The 19,660-nt window shown below is 41.0% G+C and overlaps 1 long non-coding RNA gene across 8 annotated transcripts in view; it reads right to left on the reverse strand.

The window, feature by feature from the left end:
• Positions 1-234: 234 nt before the first annotated feature.
• Positions 235-19,660, reverse strand: part of LOC140483953 (uncharacterized) — a 45,713-nt gene continuing 26,287 nt past the window's right edge. For 4 of the 8 annotated variants that reach the window (XR_011962082.1, XR_011962085.1, XR_011962081.1 and 1 more), the window contains 4 exons: positions 16,284-16,388; positions 7,805-7,919; positions 3,013-3,140; positions 237-2,706 (listed from right to left, as the gene is read on the reverse strand). This is a non-coding gene — a long non-coding RNA (uncharacterized lncRNA). Of the gene's footprint in view, positions 2,707-3,012; positions 5,742-7,804; positions 7,920-16,283; positions 16,389-19,660 lie in introns of all 8 variants that reach the window. The other 4 variants (XR_011962087.1, XR_011962083.1, XR_011962088.1 and 1 more) reach the window with 4 other exon arrangements.

Below are 19,660 nucleotides of genomic sequence, written 5' to 3' on the forward strand. Positions count from 1 at the left end.
GCGATCATTCAAATCAGTAAAAGTCAGATACTTTCAAAATATGTTGGATGCAAAATCACTGGTTCCATTGTGGGATAGTTGACCTGAAAATAACAATATTGTTACAGTGGATTAAATTAAACAATACATTAAATTAAAATGTGGATCACGTTAGAAACACAAACAAATTATTCTGCAATTATTATAAGGCTAATGAATTCAAAATAAATGCTGTAATCTGAACAAATAAATCAATTCAATATTTTCAAAACACTTTGCTCTGATGTTGATTAGACGTTCATTATGCTCAGTAAACTGAAAACTGAAATATAGTCGCGAGATTGATGGACTGGGAACAATACATGAGCCAGTTATTATTGAAAATAATTTATTTTTGATGAAAAATGCAGACAATACAATTCAAAAGTTATTGTGTTTGTTGAACTAAACAAGTGATGTAGGTAACTTCATTTCTCGCAAAAAATACAGTAATGCATTTCATTCAATTCAATTAATTGTAGAAACATGTATTTTTAATTTATGTGATTTTATCCTGATCAATGTTGAAACATTAGTACCTGAATTTGGAAGAAAATTATTGGTAACGAAAGTGAATATCTGAGTGACCACAAGATACAGTCAATGACATTTGATAGAAAATCAATTTGCATGATTTTGTGATTATTGAACATTAATAAGTAATGTTGCAATAAACATTAAAACAAAATCAACAGTTCCAAAGCAGCTGTTTGTTGTAACGAATTGAACATAAAAACACTTCTGCAGGGCACATGATCTGAAAAAGCAAAAAATCTCTTGACGTGATATTTCAGCTAAAAGATACTTTCCTTTTTTTTTAAAAAATAAGGGGTACAACTTTCAAGAATTCAAAAGTTATTGTGTTTGTTGACCTGAACAAGAGATGTAGGTAACTTCATTTCTCACAAAAGAAAGTGGAATGGGAACTTTAAAATTTTTTTTAGCAAGAAACACAATGTAGCTTTTAGTGTAATCATTTAAATTAAAATGCATGTTCGTATGGAATTGAAATATAATCAAAGCAAATGAAACAGGATTAAAATAAGCATCAACACGAATTCCATTATTGAACTAAAAATCAACTAGCATTGCATTATTACAATAAAAATCAGCATTTGCTATGATTGCAAAACTGTACAGTGCAATGTGTTTACACAAGTCAATGTATGGAAACATGATACTACACTTTGGGATGAATGTACTGGATTGAACTATTATTAAATATTGGATATAAGCAACAATTAGTCTGAAAAACAGTTAATGTCAAACATTAAATTGGTGAGAAATCTGATTTTACTGTGCAACTGTGTAAAGTGTAGACATGAACAGTAATTATTAGGGTAGAATAGCAATCTGACATGACTTAAGGTTTCATATTAATTCCATGATTACTTTGTGTTTTCACATCAAGAAGAGATAACATATTTACTATGAATGCTTGGTTGTTTCATTGGTTGGTTTGTGGATGTTTTAACCTGGATAGAATGACTACATTTTTCATTATAAGAAATAACATATTAAACTAAAATGGGAATCTCACGATGCTTGTCACAAAGATTTAACTGAATTACCGTCTGGTTAATGGAGTGACAATGAATTTACAATTAATTTTAGTACTCTGGCAAATTAAATGATTCGATATTTTAAAATTATTTTGCTCTAATGTTGATTAGACTTTTTATTGAGATCAGAGACTTGAAGATTAAATTGCTTTTTTGGTAGATTGACAAAAAACATATTAGACATTCAGTGATTATTAATTATCATTGTTTTGTCATTCATAATTCTCAGTTATTCAAGAATTTCTTGCTTTACATTTCTTCCCAAAAAGAATAATTTCATGGAATTTTTCATATCATCAATATTTACAAATTTGAGTCAGAGTTGGGAAGAGAATAAATAGATAAGGAATGTGGGTATCACAGCAAAAAATAGGCAACAGTATTTGTCGCACAATTATTTTCAAAATTTCTCTGAAAAAATGTAATCGGTTATGCGCAAATGCTTGCAGCTACAAATACAGTGAGCCATAATTACACTTTTGCTGTGATGAATAGTCGAGAAACCTATCACAAACATTAGTAATATTCAGGAATTTCTTCATCTCAATAAATGTCAGTATTAGCTTGCTCATCTATTAATGATGAAGGGTGATTATTGGTCAGAGAAAGATGTGTGTAAATTATAAGAAGGTGCCTATTGCATATCTTTGGATGGGGTATTATGGTGATGTTTGTTGTGGTTATTCATCCTGGGAAAAATAAGATTATTACAAAGAGATATTCAGTGAACAGTGATTAGGTGACCTTGAAGACCATCGTTTGGTTTTATGTGCAGTGATTAAGAGTAATTTGATTTCAGTAGCATTGGGCTATTTTGCATGATTTGGCAAATGATTAATAATCTTGTGACAAAATTTTGAGGATGATCATGAGCTGTATTCGATCCATCCAGTGGGTTGGTACAAACATCCTTCACTGTTTTCCTTCCCATGAGAGGCGTGCTATGCTCAGGAACTGGCTGGAAGCCAAGATGCCAGAAAATCTGGTTAAACCCCTCGAATACACAACTCTCAGGCTGGTTGTCACTGGATCCCCGGAACTTTTGTGACCTCTTTTCTGGAGCTGAATGATGCTGGCTCTGTTTGATTTCATTTGAGCAGGTTTCTTTTCGATCAGATTTCTGTGGCTGTCGGTGAATTTCAAACATTCAATTTCGGGCCACAGGTCACTTGACCTCAGTCAATAATTAAAATAGAGTTCACTTATTGTGACAGTGATGTGATAATTAACGGTGGCGTTTTAACAAATGAAATGATTAAACATTTTCCAGCAGTTTACACAGACATTAATTAGATATTCATTAAGATATGTAAACTGAGAAGTATAATCTAGTTGCAGGATTACTGAATTGTAAGAAAGATTTAGTTACTGTGTTTTCTAGAGGAATTGTTTAATCATTCAAATAGGTCAGCTCTTCCTGAATTCTACGTACCTTCCATTGGTTTATTTGTAGCGAACACTCATCTAGGACTCATTTGATTTGTCTTTTAAACTGTGTTTCAAGATTTCAACGGGACATTGACATTGATCTGAGCTGAGAAGTAGGAGATTGAGTTCAACCTGGAAAAGTGTGAAGAGATTCATTTTAGAATTTTGAATTTGAATGCAGACTATTGAATGAAATGTAGGATTTTTGGCAGTGTGGAGGAACAGAGGGATCTTGGAGTCCATGTCCATAGATCCCTCATAGAGGAGGTTTACCAGGATCCTGCCTGAAGTAGAGGGCACGTCTTCTGATGAAAGGTTGAAGGAGCTAGGGCTTTTCTCATTGGAGCAAAGAAGGATGAGAGGCAACTTGACAGACAGGCTTAGATAGAGTGATGAGAGGCTTAGATCGAGTGAACAACCAGAGACTCTTTTTCCCAGGTGGAAATGACTATCATAAGAGGGCATAATTTCAAGGTGAATGGAGGCATGCTTAGTGGAGATGTCAGAGGTAGGTTCCTATTACAGAGTGATGAGTGTGCGGAATGTACTCCTAGCAGTGGTAGTAGAGTCAGATACAGTAAGTGTATCTAAGTAACTCGTGGCTACGTACATGAATGATAGTAAAATGAAGGGAATATAGGTTAGTTTGATCTTAGAAGAGGATAAAAGGTTAGCACATGGACCAAATGTCCTGTACTGTGTTGTACTGTTCGATGTTCTATGTACTGAACTGAACAGTTATTACATATTAGCAACAAATAGATTTTCAAAGCTCTATTAGCGAACATTAGAATAATGATAAATCTCACCTTGCTATTCGACTGAGCTATGTGTGGACATAAACAGGAATTATTGCAGGGAAAAGTAATTAAGGTTTTCAAAATTAATAAATTTGAAATTACCGAGGTCATTCAAATGGCGGCCTTTGTGGGGAGCCGCAGAAAATGGGGGAGATACTAAATGAGTATTTTGCATCAGTATTTAATGTGGAAAAGGATATGGAAGGGATATAGACTGTCGGGAAATAGATGGTGATATCTTGCACAATGTCCAGATTACAGAGAAGGAAACCCTGGATGTCTTGAAATGGGTAAAGGTGGATAAATCCCCAGGACCTGATCAGGTATACCCGAGAACTCTGCGGGAAACTAGAGAAGTGATTGTTGGGCCTCTTGCTGAGATATTTGTATCATCGATAGTCACAGGTGAGGCGCCGGAAGACTGGACTTTGGCTAACCTGGTGCCAACGTTAGGGCAAGAAGGGCAGTAAGGACAAGCCAGGGAACAATAGACCAGTGAGTCTGACCTCGGTGGTGGGCAAGTTGTTGGAGCAAATCCTGAGAGACCAGACGTACATGTGTTTGGAAAGCCAAGCACTGATTATGGATAGTCATCATGGCTTTGTGCGTAGGAAATCATATCTCACAAACTTGCTTGAGTTTTTTGAGGAAGTAACAAAGAGGTTTGATTTTGGCAGAGCAGTAGATGCGATTTATATGGACTTCAGTAAGGCGTTCTTCCCATAGGAAACTAATTAGTAAGGTTAGATCTCACGGAATATGGGGAGAACTAGCCATTTGGATACAGAACTGGCTCAAAGGTAGAAGACAGAGGGTGGTGGTGGAGGGTTGTTTTTCAGACTGGATGTCTGTGACCAGTGGAGTGCCACAAGGATCGGTGATGGTTCCTCTACATTTTGACATTTATATAAATGACTTGGATGCGAGCATAAGAGGTATAGTTAGTAAGTTTGCAGATGACTCCAAAATTGGAGGTGCACTGGAGAGCCAAGAGGGCTACCTCACATTACAACAGGATCTGGACCAGATGGACCAATGGGCTGAGAAGTAGCAGATGGAGTTTAATTCAGTTAAATGCGAGGTGCTGCATTTTGGGAAAACAAATCTTAGCAGGACTTATACACTTAGTGGTAAGGTCCTTGGGAGTATTGCTGAACAAAGAGACCTTGGAGTGCAGGTTCATAGCTCCTTGAAAGTGAAGTCGCAGGTAGATAGGATAGTGAAGGCGGCGTTTGGTATGCTTTCCTTTATTGGTCAGAGTATTGAGTACAGAAGTCAGAAGGTCATGTTTCGGGCTGTACAGGACAGTGGTTAGGCCACTGTTGGAATATTTCGTGCAATTCTGGCCTCCTACCTACCGGTAAGAAGTTGTGAAACTTGAAAGGGTTCAGAAAAGACTTACAAGGATGTTGCCAGGGTTGGAGGATTTGAACTACAGGGAAAGGCTGAACAGTCTGGGGCTGTTTTCCCTGGAGCATTGGAGGCTGGGGCGTGACCATATAGAGATTTACAAAATTTTGAGGGGCATGGATAGGGTAAGTAGGCAAAGTCTTTTCTCTGGGGTCGGGGAGTCTAGAACTAAAGATGGTAGGTTTAGGTTGAGATGGGAAGATATAAAAGAGACCTACAGGGCAACTTTTTCACACAGAGGGTCGTAAGTGTATAGAATGAGCTGCCAGAGGAAGTGGTGAAGGCTGGTACAATTGCAACATTTAAGAGGCATTTGGATTGGTATATGAATAGGAAGAGTTTGGAGGGATATGGTGGGATTAGATTGTGTTGGGAAATGTGGTCGGCATGGATGGGTTGGAGTGAAGGGTCTGTTTCCATGTTGTATGCCTCTATGACTCGATGACTCTTAATGAGAAAAAAGTCAGATTTTTACAACGAGTGTTGTATCAGAAATCATTGATTCTTTTGTATGTGTGATGATCTGGAAGAAAATGGATTTTTATATTACTGTATTAGTACAAGGGAACACTAGATTATTTTCAAATATGAAATTCACTGTAATTGTTAGCCAGAATAAGTTAAAGCTTTGTGTAATTATTGTAATGCTGATGACTTAATAATTGTTGTTAGAATTCTGAAAAAAGAAAATGTTATACTATTTGTCCTAAGAGTCAATAAATTAAATTGATATATGAACCACAATATACCTGTTAGCAAAACTAATTTAAATTATTATGCAATTATTGTCAAGGCAATGACTTGATAATTAGTGCTAGTATCTAAACAAATAAATTGATTCAATATTTTGAAAGCATTTTGCTCTGAAATTGATTGGATATTTATTAAGATCGGAAAACGGAGGGAATAAAATGCAATAGCTCGCTTGATTGGATTGAAGAAGAAAATGAGACAGTCCATGTCAGTGTCGGTTACCACAGCACAGTCCTTTTGGAGACAGGTCCCACCTGCAGATAGAGCTGAGCGATGCAGCAACCAACAGATCAGACCTAAACTCTACATTCATTCCACATCCAGTCGAGAATGGTGGTGGAGAATTGAACAACTCACCGGAAAAGGAGGTTCTACAAATATTCCCATCATCAATGATGGAAGAGCTGAACACATCAGTGCAAAAGATAAGGCTGAAGCTTTCTGGGAGCTAAATATCCAAGAATGCACATCCAAATGAAAAGGCAGGCAGGTGGGCAGAGAGGCTGGGGTTAGTGAACAGTAAGAAATGGAATTAAGTCAAGAGCAATAAATGACATTGGCTCAGATGATGTAGAATCTGTGTGGGTGGAGATGAGGAACTGCAAAGGTTAAAAAAAACATAATGGGAGTTATCTGTAGAGCTCCAAACAATAGTCAGGATTTGGGCATAAGTTACATGAGGAGATAGGAAAAGCATGTAAGGAAGGTAAGGTTACAGTGATCGGGGGGATTTCAATATGCAGGGGGACTGGGAAAATCAGGATGATAGTGGATTGCAAGAAAATGAATTTGTGGAATCTCTGCAACATGGCTTTTTGAAGAAGGTTGCAGTGGAGCCCACTAGGGAACAGGCAATTCTGGATTTAGTGTTGTGCAATGAGGCAGACTTGATAAGGGAGGTTAACGTGAATGAACACTGAGGAGGCAGGGACCATAATATGATAGAATTTACACGGCAGTTTGAGATGGAGAAGATGGAATCAGATGTAACTGTATTCCAGCTGAATAAAGGCAGCTACAGAGACATGAGGGAGAAGCTGGAGTGAATTGACTGAGAGAGGAGTCAAGCAGGAAAGAGAGTGGAACAGTGATGGCTAGGGATTCTGGGAGTGTCCGGGTGACACAGTAAAAATTCATCCCGAGGAAAAAGCAGCATGGATCAGGGAGGGTGAGGCAACCATGGCTGACTCGGGAAGTCAGGGAAAGCATACAAGCAACATATCACATGGCAAAGGGCAGTGGGATGTCAGTGAAATGGGAAGCCAAAAAAGAACAATGGAGAACAATGAAGAAAAAACATAAGGAGAAAGAAGATTAAGCATGAGAGAAAGCGAGTGTGTAATATTAAAAACATGATTGCCGGAGTTTCTTTAGTTACATAAAGTTCAAAAGAGAGGCGAAAATGGACATGTGCTGCTGGAAATTGAGGCTGGAAGAATAGTAATGGGGAACAAAGAAATGGATAAGGAACTGAATAAGTACTTTGCATCAGTCTCCATGGTGGAAGACACAAATAATATCCCAAAATTTCAGGGACAGTCGGGGGGGCGGGGGTGGGGGTGGGGCGGGTGGCGGTGGAACAGAGATGAGTGTGGAATATAAATCACGAACAGATCAGGCTTGGTCTTATTGAATGGTGGAGCAGGCTCGAGGGGTCGAATGGTCACCTTCTTCTTCTTTCTCACATGATCCCAGACTGAGAGCTTTGTTTAAAATTCATTCACTAGATGTAGGTGCCACTGGCTAGGGCAACATTTATTACCCAGAGAGCATTTAAGAGTCACCAAGGAGAAAATGGTAAAAAATTGAAAAATTTGAAAATAGATCTATTACCTGGACAGATGGACCACGCCCCAGAAGGTGATAGCTGAAGGGATAGTGGAGGCTTTAATTGTGAGCTTTCCGGTATCACTGGAGTCAGGGACTGTCCCAGAGGACAGGAACATTGCTAATATAACCCCCAGCCACAAGAAGGGAGTAAGGAAAAAGAAGGGAAATAACTGGGTATTAATCCTGGCCTCAGTCATTGGTAAATTGTTGGTACTATTTTGTCAGTAATATTTAACGAACTGGTTATTTCAATTATAATGCAATCTCTACAAAAAGACCAAATATTTTTTTGACGACAACAAATTTTCAAACAACTTCTCTCAATCTATCTCTCCTTCCTTTTCATTAGACAAAGTAGGGAGGCATGGAAACACGACAGTGATGTAAGCTATATGTAATACAGTGAGACAGGAAAGCTAGTATGGCTCATGTTGATTCTTGAAACCCACACAGTGAAGCAACACATTCACTGCATAATAAAGATTAGACAACATTTCAACCCCACTCATACCGGCATGACAGAAATAAAATGTGGGTTGGTTGGACAGGCTGGTTTTGTTTCAGTTGGAGTGAGGGGTGACATGACTGAAGTATATAAGATCCTGCATGGTTTGATAAGGTGGATGTGGAAAGGATATTTCCTCTTGTGGGTCATTCCTGAACTAGAGGGAACTGCTTTAAAATTGGCTTCACCCTTTCAGGACATAGATAATGAAATTTGTTTCCTCTCAGAAGGCTGTGCAACTTTGGAACTCTGCCCCAGAAGGTGGATTCACTGAGTATTTTTAAGACACCGGTTGATAGATTCGTGTTAAGGGGCATTGGGGCAAGATGGAATAAAAATCACGAACAGATCAGGCTTGGTCTTCTTGAATGGTGGAGCAGGCTCGAGGGGTCGAATGGTCACCTTCTGCTTCTTTCTCACATGATCCCAGACTGAGAGCTTTGTTTAAAATTCATTCACTGGATGTAGGCGCCACTGGCTAGGGCAACATTTATTACCCAGAGAGCATTTAAGAGTTAACAATATTGCTGTGGGTCAGGAGTCACATGCAGGCCAGACCAGGTAAGGATGGCAGATTCCTTCCCTAAAGGACATCAGTGACACAGATGGGTTTTTCCTGACAATCAATAATAGTTTCATGGTCATCAACAGACCCATAATTTTAGATGATTATTAAATTCAAGGTCCACATTTGCTGTAATGCGATTTGAATCAGGGTCCCCAGAATATTCGCTGGGTCTCTGGATTAACAGTTCAGCAATGATAACACGAGGCTGTTACCGAGCTACAAAGGGACAGTTTTACGGGTGGAAACCAAAACCTTGATCAAACTGGATTAAATAAAGGAGTGCTGATAGAATGGAGGAGAGTTGAAGGGATTGGGGGAAGAGAATTACCAAGTTTAGGTTCAAAGCAGCTGAAACTAAAGCCACCAACAGGGAGGAGATGAAAACAAGAAACTCTCATGCAGCTGGAATTGGATAAGTGCAGCTCCCTCAGGGAGGTGTGGAACTACACTGGGAGGACAGGGTGAAGGCATGGGTAGGTTTAAAAGCAGTGAACCAAATTTTGAAATCATATTTCTGAACATAATGTCGATGAGGTTAAAATGGAGGGAGATGTCTTACGTGACTTGCTTTAAGGACACAGACAGTAGAATCTGAGGTGATCATGAGGATGTGGAGGTGAAGGTGGGAGACAAGCTGGGACTGTATTGGAGTAGTCATGGTGAGAGGGAACAAATGCTGGATGGAGGGTTTCAGCAGCTGATGGACTGACACTGAGGTGAGCCATCAGAAACTGAGCAAGTGACCACCATCTAATAGGACAGAGAAACTGATCCATCAGCCTGAAACTGACTGACCACGTGGCTGTCAGTGACTCCAACACAAGTGAATGGAAACATTGCTCAGAGCCTGTTTCTGTAACATTCAACACAACCAGGAAATGGAAAGTGAATAATTAGCTGAAAACAAGGCGACTGCTCTGTTAGAGTCAAAATCATTCAATGTTCAGTTATTGAATATTACTGACTCTCAGAATATTCTAACCTGCAGAATCACAGTAAAAGGGGAAAGTAAACAACATTCTTGGCAAAGACAGAATGAACCAACTACTTGTATAAAACTAGCTCAAAACAAAGGTGCTGAATCCTCCACAAACTGACAAACACAGGTATATGACAAACACACCATCAGTTTGTAGATAGACAATGAAATTCTTCAGAAAAACACTTCCCTGCTTATGGTGTGTGGTAGAAATCATTCTCAGTGAGAACTGCCACTTATTTCCTTTGAAAAGAGTCTCTGTTTCCCTTCAGAAAAGCAGGTGTGTCGCGCACTTACAGACTGACTTACAGACAAAGGAAACCTGATCTGAGACTCGCAGGTTAATTAAGCTATTAGTGACAGTCCATTGCACACAAGAGCTTACACCACAACAGATTCTAGGGAAACCAACAATGAAATTAAAAAGGTGAATTAGTCTTAATAATCACGCAGCCTCTCTCGATTAAATAATTCTAGTCAACTTCCAAACATTTTAAAACTATTAATACCAATGCATACATATTTATTTCCTTTCCTAAGTTTCCTCCAAAAAATATATCTGACTATTCTCTTCAAAATATATTTTAAATGGTCAATTCATAATCACAATTCATTTCCAATTATTCTTAGAGCAAAACAACTTGCAAACTAAATTAGTTTTCATGTCAATAATGACACTGGAAACTTTGTTATGTAGTTTAACCATATTTCCAAATATTGTTTTGGTTCATTATTGCAGTGAAGCTAAAATTAAAGTCTATTTATTTTCTCTGATATCCTTCCATTACTTTATTCCCTAATAACAATGCCCACGGTGTAATGGGTGACAAGCATTAAAATAAAATTGAATTTTCAATGCAAGAACTGGTACAAATAATCACATATTATTCAGTTCATTCATTGTCGTTGATTATCAGAGTTATATTCATTGTATGATCATGTTAAATTCACTTAAATAATCACAGTACAATTCTCACCTCTATAGATATGTCAAAGTGAATGTCAAATTATTAATATTCCAAGTCAAACCAAATTTACATTTTGCTCTGTTTTATTCCAGGAATGACAGGATGTGTTACATTATTATGGGAAACAGGAACAAGTGAAGGTGGTGGCTCTCAGACGTGAGGCCTTAAAGCCAAAGGGCCAGGTGGTAGTTACAGTGGGGGAGGTACCTAGTGCCCCGCTCTCCTCAGAAGGCAGTGAGGATGGTGACACTGACTGGAACGGGTTAGATGGTGAAGCAGCCACGTATGGACAGAGGGACGACAATGGGTGGGATGACCGACCGCCCTATAAGACCCAGAAGGCCCTGTCTATGGCTCCACTGTGCATCAAAGCTCAAACTTGGACAGACAGTAGGGAGCAACAAGGGGAACTGACAGAAACGAAACCTGAACCGTTTATCCAGCTGAACGACAGATGTTGGTGAATGAACACCCAGCCTGACAGAGAATTGGTAATAATGGGCCTTATTGGGACAATATGGATGAATTAGTATATGTACACAGTCTCACCGAAAATGATGTACGGACCCTCCCTCAGCCCAAGATGCCCTGACGTGTACAGCAGAATCTGTCCCTGCAATAAGAGGGTGAGGGGGAGAGTCGGTTCCCCCAATGCACAGCCGATCAGTGGCTCCAGGCATTTACAGATATTACAGGGACACACTGGGGAGGGGACAGGCTGAATGGGCTAAAATAACTTTGGTGACTCAGAGACAAAAGGGTGATATCGAGGATCATACAGAAAGGAAGCCTGATGTATGTAAGGACCACGGGGGATGACCAAACCCCAACCTGTGATGATGAAATCGGTTTGATGTATTTAAAAGATGACATGGGACCCTATTTAACTGTAATTATAAACATGGGACTCTCAGTGGGAGATAATTCTAACCACATTCTGAATTGGGCAATGAGAGCTGAGGCAAACGGAGAAACACAGGGGAATAGCTGCAGTACAGGGAGGGTAATCAGACCCACAATGTTACAAGGGAAGCAGGAAAGGGCACATAGACAAGGAATGTAGGCAGAGAGAGGGAGATAGGTGTTCATATTGTGAGTGGCCTGTGTTCATGTAGGTTTATGCATAGCCCATGAATATTCATTGATGCGCTGTTAAGGGGCCAACACTTTCATGATTCTAACACCGGAGCATCTTTGTACTTTATGCCTCACCCTGTAGCTCAAATCCTCCAACCCTAACAACATCCTTGTAAGTCTTTTTTGAAACCTTTCAAGTTTCACAGCACCCTTCTGATAGGAGGCAGGCCGGAATTGCACACAATATTCCAAAAGTGGCCTAACGAATGTCCTGTACAGCAACATGACCTCCCACATCCTATACTCAATGCTCTAACCAATAAAAGAAAATACACTGAACACCTTCTTCATCATCCTATCTGCCTGCAACTTGACTTGCAAGGACTATGAACCTGCAGTCCAAGCTCTCTTTGTTGCGCAAACGTCTTCAGGGCCTTGCCATTCAGTGTACAAGTCCTGCCCTGATTTGCTTTTCCAAAATGCAGCACATCACATTTACCTAAATTAAACCCCATCTGATCAATATCTTATTGTAATCTGAGGTAACCTTCTTCATTATCCACACCCCACCAATTTTGTATGACCTGTAAACTCATTTACGATACCAAATTATTTAAATGAATAACGAAAAAAATCCAGAAATAAACATCCATTTCTCTGAGTTTGAATGTGCTCTGTGTAAATCCTGCCCAATGACTCTGTACCAGAGAGAGGCTGCACATGCACCTGGCTGCACCTTGCCCCCTACAAAGATGGTGGCTCCACACGTGTACAGAGAATTCTTTCCCCGAATAAAGATGGCGGCGCGCACTCATGCCTGCAGCCACACTGAGGCAATTCCCCGTTTACTGAAAAAACGAGACTGGGACGTTCAAATTTGTGTTTTCCGACGTGCACATTTTGTTTGTAAAACCTCTCCGCTCAAACAGAATTGCTCTCACCTCCTGCTGTTCCACAGACAGCCTTGATGATTTTTGCGGGTACCTATTCTCTGCCTGGTTACTCGTTTGTCCTTAGTGTATTTGTACAATCACTCTGGATTCTCCTTAAGCCTATTTCCTAAAGCTATCTCATGTCCCCTTTTTGCCCTCCTGGTTTACCTCGAGTATACTCCTACTGCCCCTATACTCCTCTAGGGATTCACACAAACACAGCTCTCTGTACCTGCCATATACCTCCTTCATTTTCTTGACCAGGCCCACAATATCTTTCGTCAGGCAGCATTCTCTACACCTACCAGCCTTGGCTTTAACAGGAACATACTGTCTGTGTACTCTCATTGTCGCAGGCCTATGGAGGCAATGGCAGATGAGGAGACAGAAGCAATCATTCTCAGTAAAGAGGTAATGTTGGGAAAGATAACAACAGCCTAAAGGTAGATGGGTATCCAGGCTCTGATGGAATGCATCCCAGGGACTAAAAGAGATGGTGGGGGGTTGGGGGGAAGGGGGGGTGGGGAGTAACAAATACACCTCGTGATAATTCACTAGATGGTGGGGGTGGGGGTGGGGGTGGGGGGAGAAGGTGGGGTGGGGAGTAACAAATACACCTCGTGATAATTCACTAACATTTATTGGATTCTGGGATGGTTTTGACAGACTGGAAGCTGCAAATGTGGTGCCACTATCTATCAAAAAGGACCCGTTAGCTTAACTTCTGTAGTGGGGAAAATGCTTGAATCTCTCAAGGAAGTAGTGGTGAGATATCTGGGTAGAAATTGTCTCATTGAGCAGGCACAGCATGGGTTCATGAAAGGCAGGTCACGTTTAACGCATTTACTGGAAGTATTTGAGGATACGACGAGTGCGTTGGACAAGGTGGACTCGGTGGATGTGGTGTACATGGATTTCCAGAAGGTATTCGACAAGTTGCCACACAAAAGGCTGCTGAATAAGGTAAAAATGCATGGCATTGTGGGTAATGTATTATCATTGATACTGGATCGGTTAACCAACAAAAAATAAAGAATGGGAATAAACGGGTGTTTGGATTAATGTTGGCACAACAACTGTTTGCAATTTACACAAATGTTTTGGAGTTGAGGACCAAGTGTACGGTGTCAGAGTTCATATTTGATACAAAGATGAGGTCGAGCAATGTCTGCAGAGGCCACTGTCAGTCTGCACAGGGATACAGATAGGTTAAGTGAGTGGGTAAGGATCTGGCAGATGGAGTTCAATGTTGGGATATGTGAGGTCATCCATTTTGGTCGGACTCACAGCAAACTGAGGATGAAATGGTGAAAACGTGCAGCATGCTGCTGTGCAGAGGGAGCTGGGTGTCCTTGTGCATGAATCACAGGAAGTTGGTTTGCAGGTGCAGCAGGTAATTATGGCAGTGAAGGGAATATTGTCCTTCATTGCTAGAGGGATGGTTATGCTGCAACTCTACAGGGGAGGCCACACCTGGAGTACTGTGTACAGGTTTGGTCTCCTTACTTCAGAAAGTATGTACTGACACTGGAGGGAGTAAAGAGGAGGTTCACTAGTTTGAGTTGGGAGTTGTGGGTTGGTGTATGTGGAGAGATTGAGAAAACTGGTTCTATAGTCATTGTAATTTAGAAGAATGGGAGGTTGGAGAGGAAACAATAAAATTATGAAGGGAGCAGATAAGACAGAAGCAGGGAGGCTATTTCCACTGGGGGCGGGTCAAACTACAGAGTATTACCTCAAAATAAGGGGGAGCAGATTTATTCTGAGTTCAGGAGGAGCTTTCTTCAGCTAAAGGGTTGTGCATCTGTGGAATTCCCTGCCGAGTGCAGCATTTGACGTTATCAACTTGAATGCCTTTATGGCAAAATGTAGATTTGTGAACAGGAAAATAATTAAGGGTAGTGGTGAGAGAGCAGGAATGTGGAGCTGAGGCCATGAAAAGATCAGCCCTGATCTTATTGAATGGCAGAGCAGGCTTGAGGGGCCAGATGAACGTTCTTGCCTTGTGCCATCAAAATTGGCCTTTGTCCAATTCAGAACCTTAACGTTTAGATCTTGTATATTGTTTTCTGTAACTATTTTAAAACTAGTAGAATTATTAGAGACTCCCAACAGTGTGGAAGTAGGTCATTCAGCCCATCACATTGATACTGACCTGGAGAGCCTCCTAACCTCCCCCTGTAACATTGCATTTCCCAGGGCCAGCCAACCTACACATCCCTGAACACTGTGGGCAATTCAACCTGGATAATCCACCCAACCTGCACATCTTTGGACCGTGGGAGGGAACCAGAGCACCCGGACGAAATCCTTGCAGAAAATCCCAATAAGGTGATCATCCCTTTCTTACTTTCTAGTTCCACCTAAAAAACTTCACTGGGCGTACTCCCAGGAATATCTTCCCTAAGCAAAAACATGATGCTATCCCGAATCAAAAATGCCACTCCCCTCCTCTCTTGTCCCCCTTTCTATTCTTCCTATAGCATCTATACCCTGGAACATTAAGCTGGCAGTCCTATCCATCCCTGAGTGATGCCTCTGTAATTGCTATAATATCCCAGTGCCATGTTCAAAACCACACCCTGAGCTCATCTGCCTTCCCTGTCAGGCCTCTTCTATTGAAGTAAATGCAGTGCAACTGCTCAGTCCGACTTCATTTTGTGCCTTGCCCTTGCCTGCCTTGATTATTTGACTTCTGAACTGTACCAGCCTCAGACATACCTCTATTCTCACTATCTTCTTGGGTTGACACCCACTCCCTCACTGGTTTAATGCCTCCCGAGTATCACCAGCCAGTCTCCCTGCCTAGATATTAGACACCTTCCAATTCAGGTACCATCCATCCTTCTTATGCAGGTCAACTCTACTTCAGAGGAGATCACAATGATCCAAAAAACGTGAATCCTTTTCCCCTGCACCAGCTCCTTAGCTGCTCATTGAGCACCACCTCCTCCTCTGTAATATGGACATTTTTCAAGATGTCACCATTTATTTCCCCACATTCTATATCTCCCATGTACTTCTTCACAGTAAACACTAATGCAAAATACTTGTTTCCTATCTCGCCCATCGCCTGCAGCTCCACTCAATGGCTGCCTTGCTGATCTTTGAGGGTCTCTATTTTCTTCCTAGTTAGCCTTTTGTTCCTCATGTATTTACAAAAGCCCTTTGGATTATCCTTAACCCTATTCGCCAAAGCTATCTCACGTCCCCTTTTTTGCCTCCTGATTTCCCTCTTAATTATACTCCTACTGCCTTTATACTCAAAAATGGTTTGGATTGGAATAAATGAAAAATATAACATCCTGACAAAACAAACGAGGGTAGGACTTACACTCAATAGAAGTAGGGCCTTGAGTAGTGATATGGGAACAAAGAGACCGAGGGCTTCACGTCTTTGAAGTGTGTGTTACATGTAGACAGGGTGGTTAAGAAGGTGCTTAGCAAACTTACCTTCATCGTTCAGACCTTTGAGTCCAGGAGTTGGGACTATATGTTGAGGATGTACAGGACGTTGGGCAGGCCACTTCTGGAATACTCTGTCCAGTTCTGGTTGTGCTGTTATAGGAAGGATGTTATTAAATTGGAGCAGGTTCAGAAGAGATTTACCAGGATGTTTCCATGAATGGAGGGATTGTGTTCCAAGGAGAGGCTGGATAGGCTGGGAATTTTTTTCACTGGCGTGCACGAGGTTGAGGGGTGACCTTATTAGAGGTTTACAAAATCAGAAAGAGTGTAGATAAGGTGAATAGCTGGGGGAAGAGTGAGATTCAAAACTCGGGTGCATTCATTTTGAGAAGAAATTAGAAAGATTTGAGAAAAGACATTAGGGTTTTAAAAAAAATTATACGTGTGAAATGAACTTCCAGAGGAAGTGGTAGCTGTGAATACAATTACAATATTTAAAAGACCTTCAGATAAGTACATAAATAGGAAATATTTGGATGGATGTGGACCAAGCGGAGGCAGGTACAATTAGTTCAGTTTGGAATTATGGTCGGCATGGACTGGTTGGACCACAGGGCCTGTTTCCTTGCTGTATAACATTAGGACTCTAATCCTCACTAACTCTAAATTCCTCCATCCTCAACTCTCCCGATCACTGTCACTTCATCCAGCCTCACAACTCTTCCTTATTTATATAATTCCTCACCAGCCACAGAATGCTCCCTATCTCATGTCCTCCAGTTTCTCAAATCTCTGCGATATGTGCCTTTCTTTAGTTCCAGCCTTGAGGATGCCCTCATTCACTCCGATTGGTTAGAGGACAAACTGGTACGACCTGGTCCTCCAGTACTGCCCTCTGCCCCCTATTGGCCTGCGCTGACATCAATCATCAGGGCCCATTGTGAGGTGAGTGGTGGGATCCTCCCTCTCTCTGCCCTGGGATGAGCTTCAACATTCACAGTCAATGGGGCAGTATCACAGAGCACAGGGGCTGGGGCTATTCAGCCCATTTGGGATGTACCCTCTCCCTCTGGAGATGCTGCAAATCTGTCCCAATTCCCTTCCTATTTGCCCATAGCCCCCCAAATCTTCCCTTAAAAAGTAAAATTCTAAATATGTTTATGAATAACTGCTGAGTCTGTGTCCAGCATATTCACATTATTTGCCAATTACCTGAAAATAGCTACTAAGATTGCGACATTGTTAACAATTCCCCTCTCTCTGCAGATTAGATATCCTAGAAACAAATTTGCACCTGGTCAAAATCACTGCTTAACCTTCTCAGCTCCAAGAACAATGATCTGTGCTTCTACTAGCTCTCCACAAAAGAGGAACACATCTTATTTTCATTTATTAGTGTCATAGAGATGTACAGCACAGAAACAAACCTTTGGTCCAATTTGTCCATGACAACTCGGAATCCTCAACAAACAGAGCCCCATTTGCCAGTTATTGGTCTGTATCATTGGAAACTCCTCCTATTCATGTACCCAATCGGATGCCTTTCAATGTTGTAATTGTATCAGCATCCACTACTTCATCTGGCAGCTCATTCCACACATACACCACACACAGCTTGAAAACTTTGCCCCTTGGATCCGTTTTTAATCTTTGCCCTCTCAACGTAAGCCAATGTGATCTTGTTTTGAACCCACCTAATTGGGGAGGAAAACACCCTGGTTGTTCACCTTATCCATGCCCCTCATGATTTTATAAATCTCCATGAAGTCACCTCTCAGTCTTTGACTCTCCAGGGAAATTAACCCTGGCCTATTCAGCCTCTCCTTGTAGCCCAAATCCTCCAACCCTTGCAAAGTCTTTGTAAATCTTGTCTGAACTCTTTCAAGATTCACTACATCCTTTCCAAAACAGGGAATTTCGAACTTAAAACATAATTCCTGAAATGGCTTAATCAATGTCCTGTCCAACCACAATTTGATGTCCCAGCTTCTGAACTCAATGCATTGACCAATAAATATAAGCATGTCAAACACCACCTTCACTCGTCTGTCTACCTGCGACTCTACTTTCAAGGAATAATGAACCTGCACTCCATGGTCTCTATGTTCAGCAACATTCCCAAGGACTTTACCATTAAGTGTACAAGTCATGCTCTGATTTGCCTTTCCAAAATCCAACAGCTTACATTTGTCTAAATTGAACCCAGTCTGCCATTCCTCGCTCCAATGGCCCATCTGGTCAAGATACTGGTGCATTCTGAACTAACCTTCTTCATTGTCCACTACACCTCCAACTTCTGTAAACCCACATACCATATCTCATATATTCACATCCAAGTCATTTATTTAAGGACCCAATATCCATTCCAGCAGGACAATGCTGCTCACAGGCCTCCAGTCCACAAAGCAACCCTCCATCACCACCCTCTGCCTCCTACCTTCAAGCCAGTTTTGCATCCAAATGGCTAGTTCACCGAACATATCATGTTATCTAACCTTGCTAACCAGTCTGCTTTGTGGAACATGGTTCAGTGTCAATATAGACAACGTCCACAGTCTGCCTTCATCAATCACCTTTGTCACATCTCCAAAATAACTCAATCAAGTTAGAGAGAGAGAATTTCCCACACACAAAGCCATGTTAACTATCCCTAATCAATCCTCGTCTTTCCAAATACATGTAAATACTGTCTCTCAGAATCCCTTCCAACAACTTACCGACCGCTGACGTTAGGTTGACTGTTCTCTTGTTCCCTGGCCTTTCCTTACCACCTTTTTTAAATAATGGCACCCATCTTCCAGCACCTCATCTGTCACAAACAATGATATAAATACCTCAGGGAGGGGCACTGCCAACACCTTCCTAGCTTTCTACAAATTTCTGGGATACACCTGATCAGGTCCCAGGGATTTATCCACCTTGCTACTGTTTAAGACATCCAGTACTTCCTCCTCTGTAATATAGACACTTTTCAAGTTATCACTACTTATTTGTCCAAACTCTGTAGAATAGAAGAGCATAGTATTTCTTCCACATCCTGTTGTTCCATAAATGGCCTTGTTGATCTTTAAGGGGTCCTATTCTCTGTCTGGTTATTATTTTATGCTTAAAGTATTTGTAGAAACTCTTTGTATTCTCCTTAAACTATTTCCTAGAGATATTTCAAGTCCCCTTTTTGCTCTCCTGATTACCCTCGAGTATATTCCTGTAAAAACGTGATCCTGTACTCCCAATTCCTCTGTCCCTGCCATATCTGCTCCCAGGAGAAGCAATTCCACTCCAGGACATCCCAGAAAGGTTTCCTCTTTCAAGGACCGCATTTCCCTCCCACTTGATCAACAATGCACTCCAACGCATATCCTCCACTTCCTGTACCTCTGCCTTCCCCCCCCCCCAACCCCTCCAACCACAATAAGAATGTA

Source organism: Chiloscyllium punctatum, chromosome 12 (genome assembly GCF_047496795.1).
Source record: "Chiloscyllium punctatum isolate Juve2018m chromosome 12, sChiPun1.3, whole genome shotgun sequence".
Classification (NCBI taxonomy): Eukaryota; Metazoa; Chordata; class Chondrichthyes; order Orectolobiformes; family Hemiscylliidae; genus Chiloscyllium; species Chiloscyllium punctatum.